We start from the raw sequence: 12663 nt of genomic DNA on the forward strand, positions 1-12663 counted from the left end.
CCTTGTTCGCTTGGCTGAAAAGCCAAGCTGAAAAGACTGTTTGGTTGATTTGTTGTGAGAGAAAAAAAAAACTATTCTTTTGCTGAAAAAAGTACGACGAACAGGGTAGCAGTGACAAGTGCCTCATACATGTCACATCAAATTTGCTAAGGGGGTGTTTGGATCCTGTCACATCGAATATTTGATGTCAATTAGGAGGACTAAATATAAGTTAATTATAAAACTAATTGCATAAACCGTGACTAAATTCGAGATGAATTTATTAAGCATGATTAATCCATGATTAGTATATGTTTACAGTAGCATCACATTCGCTAATCATGGACTAATTAGGCTTAATAGATCGAAAGGCTTAGCGCCCGGACGTCAGGATAGGAAGTCGCGTTCGGACACGGCTTCCACACCTGCGTCCCGCATCCCGCCCAGCGTCAGGACCTACGTCCTCGTGCCCACACGGGGGAATCCACATGGGTTGATCTACAACTGCACCCCAACAGCTACGGTAGGCCGCTGTCCGCTAGCCATCGGCGCCGTGCAACACCCAGATGTACTTTTAAAATATTCAGATGAAACATTTACAACATACTTTTGAAACAAATGAAACACTTGAAACATGTGCTTGAAACATGCGTGTAAAGTCATAGCAACATATGTAACATCCAAATCAACTTTTACAACATCCAGATAAAACACCTGCAACATAAGTATGAAACACATGAAACACTTGAAATATACGCTTGAAACATTCGGGTAGAGCTATAGCAACATCCAAATGGAACACCTGAAACATAGGCTTGCAATATGCATACATTGTTATTGCAACATATGCAATATCCAGATGAAACACTTGAAACACAGCGATGCTGACGACCATGGCCTACTTGGTGAGGAACTGCGGTAGCCAGCAAGCTCAAGTCTGGGGGACATCGAGAGCTGCCCAGTGTATACCCAGGCGCAGGTGTAGGCCTCCCCTTCCTGTCGCGGTATCTTCGGCCGATCGTGGTGCACGCCATGGCCACGACAGCGTGAGGTGGATGGGGGCGCGAAGGAGCTGCGGGATGGGGGTTGGGTGCATGAAAGCTCTAGTTTGGTTTTAGTGAATTGATGAAACCCTAGGTGCTAACCTTTGGCTCTAAGTGTATATGAGATAGGTTAGTACTAATCCAAGTGGTGGAGCAAGATGAAGTACATGGTGATAGGTGATGGACATGTGACGATGATGATCATGCTCTAGATTTAGAAAGAAGAAGAGAAAAACAAAAAGGTCAAGGCAAAGGTATATTTGATAGGAGCTCTTTTGTTTTGGTGATCGAGACACTTAGAGAGTGTGATCACATTTAGGATAGATAGCCATACTATTAAGAGGGGTGAAACTCGTTGTGAAATGCGGTTATCAAAGTGCCACTAAATGTTCTAACTCATTGCATATGCATTTAGATTCTAGTGAGTGCTAACACCCTTGAAAATGTTTGTGAAAAGTTGCTAACACGCGTGCACAATGTGATACACTTGGTGGTTAGCACATTTGAGCAAGGGTGGTGAAGATGGAGAAGTGGAGGAACAACTCAGGGTTGACCGGATGCTGGCTTGGCAACGACCGGACCCTAACCCTGCGTCCGCTCTTCACGCGTAGAGAAGGGCGCGACCTCGGTCTGTGACCAGACACTGGTCTAGGTGAAGGACCGGACGCGTAGGGCCTACGTCCGGTCAGTGGTGATGTGTCTCGAAGGACTTGGTGTGCAGTAGCGAGAGAGGACCGGACTCTGGTCAGAGTCTAGTCACACCTAAGCGAACGCGTCCAATCATGAGAAAGTGGCTCTAGAACCTTACTGGAGTCGACCTAACTCTGCCTCGGTGTGCGTTCGGTCATCTCATTGGTGGGTACGGTTGTGGCACTTGGTGTATGGGCACACGTGGACCTGACGCAGGTGCGGTGCATCCAGTCACCCTAGTGCTGCGTTCGGTGCAACATAACCCTTGGCGCGTAGTCACCCGACAGTTAGAAATTGATGAACACAGTTAAACGTGAGGGACATGTGGTCGCATCTCAGCAATCGGACTCTAGGACTGGTGCGTTCAGTCGATTTGACCGGCGCGTCCGGTCAGCACGTAGGAGGCTACCCGTTGAGCCCCGTTGGCAGTCACTAAATGCCTATTTTGACCATCAACATTGCACCAAAAATGGGAGTAAACAACACCACAAGTAGTGATTTATGTTTATAATTGACCTATTTCCACTTGTACTTGGATATCTTTGCTCATGCAGGAAAACTATACAAAAATGTTAAATATCAAGCACTAGAAGGCAAGTGGACATGGCAGGAGGGCTAGGCCCACTTGGTGGGGCCGATCCGGCCCCACTTGGCGCCGCCCGACACCTCTTGGTCCCCTACCACATCACTGATCCACCCCAAGTGCAAGAAACACATCTCCAAGCCTTCGTCACCATTGATTCCAAGTCAGGTACATGATCAAGGGCCAAAAAGAGGCATCACATGGATTGCTGACTCACCATCCAGTATGTAGGGTGCTCAAATGGACAAATGGTGTTCATACCCACACTCTACTACATCCCAAGGGGGCCCACACCGAAGGAAGAGGGCCCACTCCAAAGTGGCCCACCGGTCGGCTGCCCTACCTACGGCCGCCCGGTGCCCCTCAGTCACTCCACCACCTCTCCTTCAGACACATGCAAGGAAACACACTTGGGAGCAATCCTATGCAGTCGGTTTAAGGTGGTTCAAGGTTAGTTTAATCTAAGAGCAAGGAGAGGGTGTCACATGGATTGTTGATGTGGTGATGAGTAGCCCCTCTCCCTCACTTGTAACACACCACACTACACAAGAGATGTAGCTCTAGTAGTATTTAGTCTTGATGGGAGCTCTGCTCAAAGTCTAGAGCAGTCTTCAGGAGTCTGGTATAGCTTTGTCTTTCTCTTGTATTACTTTATTTATTTCATTATGTTACTTTCTATGCAAGTATTATTTCAAGTCTTTTACTTTATGTACTAGTCTTGTTCTCTTGTTATACTTTGGTTATGCTTATAATTCGTATGATAAGTGGGCTCTCTGTAGCATGGGTTGTTTGTCACGAGTTGATGCTCTAGTCTTAACATGAGTCTAGGGTAGTATCAAATAGTGTAAGCGTGGTGCTTATACTATTGGGTACCTTGCAACGTGGCTAGGTTTCTGGGTGGATTGGGGTAGTTGGCAGGTGGTGATAGCCCTGTCCATCCTATATATTCCCCCACGATAGATCTAGTTGTTAAATCATAGGGCAGAGGTGTTTGTGCCCAATCAACCCTTTGAGTGAGTTTGGGGCGGGTAAGTCCGAAATGTATTGAATCCTACCTTGCATTATCATTGATTTATTAGTATAGCCACAGTCACTAGCTAGAATAGTGCTTGAATAGAAGTAACTTAGGATTCTAGTATTCTCTTTATTATTGTCCTGCTACTTAGTTATGTTTCCAATTTACCTTTCCATGATTGGATCCTTGTGTTTCACCCCATTTGATTGTACATCACTTACCCCCACTTTAGTCTAGTCGGTATACTAGTTAGTAGATATGTGATGGTTAACTATCACCATCTTTAACCATTGCTTCCCTGTGGTAAAATATAAATAACGATACCTGAAATACTCCTAGGTGAAGTGCTGTCACACCGCAAAATTCATGTTTTGGGATGTGAATAGAAAACACTAAAAACAAAACAAAATATTTTTACTATTTTGTACAATTTCCCAAATTTAGTTAAGTTGTTGACATTCTTGATAGTGGAAAATGTGAGTTTCTAAAAAAAGTTTGTAACTAATTTAATGTTTTGTTGTATTTCATGCCTTTGCATTGTGTTTATGTGTGGAAAATGAATTTTGATGTTTACAAATGCGCTTAGGGTTTGAGCCAAGTCATATCTTCCAAAATCTAAAGTCAAGTATTTGAAACTCTAATCTCTTTGAAACCCGATCAAGGTCTCAAAAACCCTTGCCATTGATCGAACATCCTAGTTATTCAACATAATCAAGTCAAGCTTCCATAAAAACCTAGTCATGTCCTTGCTAAAATCCTAATTACTCCTAGTCATCTCATGCCTTATGTTCTTTTCTCTTCCGTCCTTCCATCGAACTCTAAATCAATCTCAATCTAGATGAACTTCTCTCTCCTTGCTTTTTCTTTGTTGTTTTGTTTTCTAACCCAAATTCATCTCCATTTGGGTTAAGCCTACACTGACCCACTCTATCTTTCCATCATGAATAGCGGCCCAACTTGTTTATTTTTCACTAATGGGCTTAGTCCTCTCCCTTCCTCTTGTTTTGGGCCAAACCCGAACCAGCCCAAGCCACCCTTCCTCTTCCTTCTCTCCCTAGATGCAATCACCTCTTCCTAGTCAATCTTCTCCCTCTCCCTCACGTGAAAACAACACTCCTCTCCTTTCATGCAAAAATAACAGCAACAATTAGTTTTCCTTTAATCACCTTGGTCACACCTCCCTTTATTCCTCTCTTTGCAGCACCGCTTTACTCCATCAATTTTGCTTTCAATTGCATGGAGCAGCCATGTCTTCTCTCCTCCCTCCCTCCATCACGCACAACAAATGGACATCACCTCCCTGGTCGCCATCCTCTACTCCTGCATGGCGCCTATCCCCTCCTCATCTCCACCTGATGCAAAAATAATAGCAGCAGTTACTTCTTCCATAATCCCTTGGTCACACCTCTCTTAATCCCCTCTTAACACCATCCCTTTACTCCCTCAATTTTATCCATCTCGTGAACTACAGAAGGCATGGCCTCCTACACTTCTTCCTCTATCTCCCTCTCCCTCCTCTCCATGAAAATTGAGTGCCCTCGCTGCGATGAATCCGTGTTGCCGCTGCACGTCTATCCCCGTCGCCGGAATCCCAGAATCCTTCGCATCATGCTGCGGTAAGGGTCATGGCCTTCTCTGTTCTTTCATGCAAATCATGATTCACCGTGCCCCCTCTCTCTTGTGACGCCCCAAGGCAACGCCATGGTGCTGCAGCGCTTCATGGAGGCCATCCTGGTGTGCCTTGCCGTCTCCCTGAACCTGCAGCAGTACTTCACTGATCGTCATCGTTCGCCATTCCTGTACAGCACATGGTGAGGTATCCCCTGCCTATTTTCTCTCTGATCTTGCTGCTCTTGCATCTCTCATCCATCTCTTTGATCTCTCGTGTGGTGTAGATCATCACTGAAGGGGAATTGGTGCAGTCTCGCTGATCGCAGACCCTGTCATTACCCATCGTCGATGCCTGCCACCGTCAACTTCATCTCCATGTACAACTAACCCCAATGTAAGGACCCCATCATGATGTCCATCTTGTTTACATGATTACTTGTTGTAGGACACATGCCATGATCTACACGTTGTCCAATTTCAGTGAAGTTTCCTCATGGTAATTTCTTTGTCCCTTGCGGACAGCAGCGCTGCTGCATGTTGGCATTTGAGTTCCTCGTGATCCATGCCTCCAGTCATCGGTCCCTTTGATCATGATGTAGTTCTTGAAGTTGCACACATCCCTGCAAAATGGTTTGGCTAGAGAATCCAAGATGAAACAGATATATCCATTTTCTTGCATGTTGCCCCTGCAGCCTTGCAGCCGCACTGCTGCAGGTTGGAATGCACATTTCCTTTGTTTTATCACCCCAGTGGTCATGCCCTTCAACTATAATGTGTATAGTATCCCTGCACATGTCCACAGAAAGATGGATCAGCCATACAATCTGTAACATCAGAGATAATAATGTTTCTATGCAAGTTGCCCCTGCTGTTCTAGTAGCGGTGATGATCTGTTTTGTAATAGCGTTCCTCGGCCTATCGATTATCAAAACATCATGCCCTTTTGCAAGAACATACCTCACACAGTCCATGACAACCCCAAAAAATGAATCGTCAATTGGTGCTGCTATGACCATGCTACCAGTGATCATAACTCCCGCTGTCCACCGACATGCACGTCTGGGATGTACCCACGTGTCACCACGTTCCTCGCTAAATCAGTGTCTGAATCGTTGAACCCTTAGGTGTTATTGTGTGTTTATTAGATGCACATGATCCCACCAAGTTTCAAGCTGTTGCCCTTCCTTTCGATGGCCACAACCACTGCTACCCGCCGCACGGGCATGTTCAGCCGGTGCACAATTCACTACAATTGTGTCCCTCGTTAATCTAGCATTCACCTTCGTGCAGCCACTTGTCAAAATATATTCCATGTGTCCTCTACAAAAATCCATAGTCAGCTAAATTCATCTATACACCTGTGTGCTTTGTAAATCTTTCAAGTTAGCACATATCAATCACAGTTTATTCCATTCCTATCATTTATCGAACCTTCTAGCATCTACCTTCGATCTCTCATGCCATTTAAATCATAGCTCTGTTTAGTAGTTTTTGCGCTCAACGATCATACTTACAAGCCTTACGTGTTTAAAACCTTTTTGTCTTGCTTTTGTAATTCTTGGTGTATTGTTTATAGGTTCTTGTGATGCTTGTACCAGGTTGTTTGCGGACGTTAGAAGTGGAACTACATGAGGAGCATATTTGAGAAGTGGAACCATCGGCAATGTGTTTTGGAAGGCAAGTATAACATGAGTACCCTTGTTACCTAATAACCATATATTCACCATTCATGTGCATGTGTCTAATATGATGAAACATTAAGGACCTTACCTAGTATACTTTTGATATCTTGTATCCTTGTTACCTATGGGTTTTGCATATGGGTAGACTGGCTTACTTTGCTATCACCAACTATATTGATCTATAATATTGATTAATGATATATGCAACTATGGATTAAAATGTGTTTTTAGCAACATGGACAGAAGGGGGGGGGGGGGGGAGAGCATTGGGCCATTTTGGGTGCTATAGTCTGCCCTCCATAAGGGACTGAATTTTAAAGCGGCAACCCAGGACTTACAGTACAACCACGAGAACTACATGGCTCTGGTCTTAGCTTAGTACCTTGATCTATTCTATTTTATCAGCAACTTACCTGAAAGGACAAGAGGGGGGTACCATGCTGCTTATGGGCCTTGTCCTGCCAAGGTGAGTGCTAGACTAGGATCTATAGTGCCACTCTTGGAGGAAGGTGTCCATGACACTTGGGAGACTGAAACCTTAGCAGCTGCTACTTATTAGAACGACTAGTGAAAAGCTTCATAGTGATCCCTATCCGACTTACCTTGGAAGTGAGTCAAGAGGCTGGCTACCTCGGGCAAAGGGCAATCACTGACTCGTGGTGAAAGTGTACACACTCTACAGAGTTATATAAACTGATATATCAGCCAGTGCTCACAGGACATGAGCGGCCTTGGATTCTTTTTGAGATAGATGGTTTGATGGATGGTTTGGGTGATGATTAATCTTGATGTGAACTTATACTTTTACCTTGGGAGCTTAAGCATAACCTGGTAACATAGGTTTAATAAATAAAATATGACCAACTAAAAATGCTTACCATAGTCAGCCATGTCTAGCCTTGGAGCCTTGCATCCCCTCATGTTATACTTGTTGAGTATGGTGCGCTCACACTTGCTTTATCATCAACAAAAATCCCGAATGGGTACCAGATGGTGATTTAAAGGAAAAGCTCCCTGAGATGTTACAAGAGTACTAGGCGAGTGCTCCCTCAGTCAACCATCCCTGTGGAGTATGGAGTCCCAAAGAGAGGTTATAGAATAGTTCCGCTATGCTTTGTAATAGATGTAAGTCTTGATGTAACTATGTTTCGATATATAATAAAGCATTGTTCTTGATATTCTCCATATTTGTCGCTATATGTGTCGTGTGGACATCCTGGGCACACATATAGTTAGCGCTTGGTATTCTTTTGAAAACCGAGTGCGAACAAATGCTATAACGGTATTCTGTGCACTTGTAGAATTATCTACTTGAGCATAGAAATATCAACAAGAATTTTTGGCACCAGTTGCCGGGGAACGCAAAACCTAGGTAGCGACTGCTAAGAAATGTCAACAAGCACAATGGCTCTATTTCATTGGGGGCTCTATAAAAGGAGGTTGGCCTAGCTTGGGCTCACACTCTTGGCCATTTCTATTGAGAATACACCCTAGTGAGCCTAGCCATTCCTCTCTCACTCATCCTACTTGATTGAATCATCATTTGGTGAGATTGGAGAGCATCAAGTGCATTGCTTTAAGTCATTGCATCTAGAGGCACTTGGTGATTGTGTTTCACTAGCGAATTTCGCTTGTTACTCTTGGTGGTTGCCTCCACCTAGACGGCTTGGTGCAGCGAGGATCATTGAGCGAAGGAAGGTGATTGTCTCGGCTCTGATCGTGGTGATTGTGAGGAGTTCTTGACCTTTCCCCTAGTAGAGAGCCAAAATATACTCTAGTGGATTGCTCGTAGCTTGTGGATCCCCATCTTGTGTTGGTTCTGCGGTACCTGATTGTGGGTTAGGCATGTGATGCCTATTAGCACGTGAACTTCCAAGTGGGTGAATCGCTACAATGAGAACATAGCTTGCCGGCAAGCAAGTGAACCTCGGGGATAAATCATTGTGTCATAATTGTCTCTAGGATTCTCATTGCGATTGATTATCTCTTGCCACGGTAGTATATACCTCACTACGTCCTTTGTATTTACTTTCCTAGTGTTGCTAAGCTATTTAGTGTAACTAGTTTTGAGAGCTAGCTTGTGTCTTGTTAGTTTGGTTAGTGAGGCTCTTTAGTTAGTCTTTGAGAGCTCACTAACTTAGAGAGTAGTGACCTAGCCCCTTGTGTGAAATAAAGATCATAGCAACTAGAATTGTGGATAGGTGGCTTGCATTTTTAGTAGGCTAGCGCAACACTTCGCTTCGCTTCATAATTGTCTAACCACTTGGCTTAAGTGTTGTTATATAATTTTTAATAGGCTATTCACCCCTCTCTAGCCATTAGGACCTTTCAAGTGGTAATAGATCCGTGGTCACCTTGATTTGAGGCTTAACAACCTTTGGTGTCAAAATAGCTCAAATCAACAACACCAAGAAGCCACCCCAATTTGATGGCTCAAATTATCCATATTGGAAGGCAAAGATGACCACCTACATCAAGTCAATCAATAGAAAGACGTGGAAGGTGGTGGAGACCAAGATTGAGATTGCTGATCAGAAGACTCCCACCGCTGGCCGAAGAAGTGCTACTTCAAAAGAATGACATTGCTCTTAGTGCCATTCATGATGCATTGGATGAGAGGACATTTGAGCAAATCAAGAACATTGAGATGGCTCATGAGGCATGGAAGAAGTTGGAGGAATCATTTGAGGGCACTCAATCGGTGAAGGGCGCGAAAGCATATATCATCAAGGAGAAGTTTGCTAGCTTCAAGATAAAGGAAGATGAGAGTGTGTCGGAGATGTTCCATAGTCTACTAGTGCTTATAAGTGAACTCAAAGCACTTGGTGAAGAGTGAAGTACAAGGACTTCTTCCACAAGTTCTTGAGATGCTTACCATCAAGATTTGGCACATTGGTCACTATTCTAGTAAGGAGTGGTTTGGACACCATGACACCAAACTAAGTGTTGGAAGATGTGATGACCGATGATACATATAGAGATGATGATGAGAAGGAAGAGAAGAAGAATGACAAGAAGGATGAGAAGAAGAAGAGTGTGGCATTCAATAGTCGCATCATCATCCAAGGACAAGACAAAGCAAGAAACATCAAGTGAAGATGAAGACTCAAGCTTTGATGAAGTTGATGATGAGAAGATGTCTCTCTTTGTGAAGGGGTTTGGCAAATTCATGATGAAGAAGGGCTATCGTGCAAGAAGGAAGAAGTCATCATCTAGGAACAAGGATGAATCAAGGAGGTGCTTCAAGTGTGGTAGCAAGGATCACCTTATTGCTCAATGCCTGTACAATAGTGAAAATGAAGATGATGACAAGAAGGGCAAGAAGAAGGACAAGAAGGAGAAGGAGAAGGAGAAGAAAGACAAGATGACCTTCAAGAAGAAGAAGAAGAAGGGTGGTTTCTATGTGGTCACTTGGGACAGTGATGCTTCCTCAAGTGATGATGATGATAGTGATGTTAACAAGACCACCAAGAAGAAGGCTCTTGCAAGCATTGCTATCAATGAAAAGCCTTCTCTCTTTGACACTCCATCGACTTGCTTCATGGCTAAGGCCACTAAGGTACAATCTCATGATGATGGATGTGACAATGAATGTGAAAATGAAAGTGATAGTGATGATGATGAACCAAGTAAAGATGAACTAATTGACATATTAGAAGATGCTAAGACTCACTTTGGCATTAAGAGAAGGGAATACAAAGACTTATGTAAGGAACTAAAAGCCCTTAAGCAAGCCATTGATGAGCTCAATGCTACTCATGAGAGTCTAAAGGAAGGCCATGAGGAGCTTGGCAAGGCTCACAAGAAGCTTGAAAAGGCTTATTCCACTCTTCTTGAGTAAAATGAGAAGGAACATGTTGTAACATGTGACAAAGGCATAACTTGTGACATAATTGATGAATCTTTCTATAAGCCTATTATTGTTGCTCCCACTAACCCTTGTTGTAGCTCATCTAGCACTACTACTTCACCTATGAGTGATGATTTCACTTGTGATGCCTCACTTATGGTTGAGAATGAGACCTTAAAGAAGGAGGTCAATGAGCTCACTCGTGCCTTAGGCAATGCCTATGGTGGTGATATCCGCTTGCTAAAGTGCTTGGGTAGCCAAAGATTTTCTCTCAACAAAGAGGGATTAGGCTATACCCCCAAGAAAAGCAAGGCGGTCTTTGCTCCTCACAAGACTAGTTTTGTGAAGAACAATGGTTGATTTTGCAATAGATGCAAGCAAGTTGGGCATGTAGAGCAATATTGCAAGAACAAGAACAAGAACAAGAACACTAATGTATCCTCAATTAAGTTTGATTCTTGTTATTTGCTTACCAAGGGTGTGAATGGAGTGAAGGCTAAGTTTGTTGGTACACCAATTGTGGGCTCAAAGAAGAAATCCATTTGGGTGCCAAAAAGCTTGGTCACTAACCTTCAAGGACCCAAGCAAGTTTGGGTACCTAAAAAGAATTGATCTTCTTTTATAGGTCAATTACAAAGCTAGAGGCAGGCATTGAGTTCTTGATAGTGGATGCACCCAACACATGATCGGTGATGCAAGAATGTTCAACTCAATCAATACAAATGACAATGATGGTTATGATAGTATCATGTTTGGTGACAATGGCAAAGGCAAGGTCAAAGGGCTTGGTAAGATTGCAATATCCAATGACTTGAGCATATCCAATGTGTTGCTAGTTGAGATCTTGAACTTCAATTTGCTATCCATGGCTCAATTGTGTGATCCTGGATTTAAGTTCATATTTGGAGTAGACGATGTAGAGATCATAAGTGTAGATGGCTCTAATTTGATCTTCAAAGGATTTAGATATGAGAATCTATACTTGGTTGATTTTAATGCTAGTGAAGCTCAGTTGTCAACATGCTTGTTCACTAAGTCTAGTATGGGTTGGTTATGGCATAGAAGGCTTGGTCATATTATAATGAAACAATTGAATAGATTGGTTAAGCATGATCTAGTTAGAGTCTTGAAAGATGTGGTATTTGAGAAGGATAAGCTTTGCAGCTCATGTCAAGCCAGAAAACAAGTTGGAAACACCCATCCTAAGAAAAGCATGATGAGTACTAGCAAGGCATTTGAGTTGTTGCACATGGACTTATTTGGACCAACACAATACACTAGCATCGATGGAAACAAATATGGCTTTGTGATAGTGGATGACTTTACTAGATACACATGGGTATTCTTTCTAGTGGACAAGAGTGATGTGTTTGAAACTTTCAAATCATTTGTCAAGTGCATACACAATGAGTTTGAAACAACCATCAAGAGAGTTAGAAGTGACAATGGTAGTGAGTTCAAGAACACTAGAATTGATGATTTGTGTGATGAATTTGGAATTAGACATCAATTCTTGGCCAAGTACACTCCACAATCAAATAGCCTTGTTGAGAGAAAGAATAGAACCTTGATTAACATGGCAAGATCGATGTTGAGTGAGTATAATGTGAGTCAATCTTTTTGGGCCGAAGCAATCAACATAGCTTGCTATTATAGCAACTAACTCTATTTTCATCCAATGATGGAGAAGACACCTTATGAGCTCTTGAATGGTAGAAAGCCCAACATTGCATATTTTTGGGGTTTTGGGTGCAAATGCTACATATTGAAGAAAGGCACTAGATTGAGCAAGTTTGAAAAGAAATATGATGAGGGATTCTTGCTTGGATACTCAACCACTAGCAAATCATATAGAGTTTGGAATTTGGCAAGTGGTACTCTTGAGGAAGTTCATGATATGGAATTTAATAAAACCAAGGGTTCCCAAGATGAAGACAAGAATCTTGATGATGTTAGAGGCATTCAACTTTCAAATGCCATGAAGAACATGGATGTTGGTGAATTGAGGCATAGACAAGTGATAGATGAAGAAGATGATCAAGTGCAAGTGCCCTCTAACTCAAATGATCAAGTTGATACAAATCAAGCAAATACAAGTGGCTCTCGTGACAATGTGGAAGATCAAATGGCTAGTACATCATCTCAATCAAATGTGCAAGCAAGTGCAAGCAATCAAGTCCCAATACTCCAACCAACCAATATTGCAAGAG

This window comes from Miscanthus floridulus, chromosome 19 (assembly GCF_019320115.1).
Source record: "Miscanthus floridulus cultivar M001 chromosome 19, ASM1932011v1, whole genome shotgun sequence".
Classification (NCBI taxonomy): Eukaryota; Viridiplantae; Streptophyta; class Magnoliopsida; order Poales; family Poaceae; genus Miscanthus; species Miscanthus floridulus.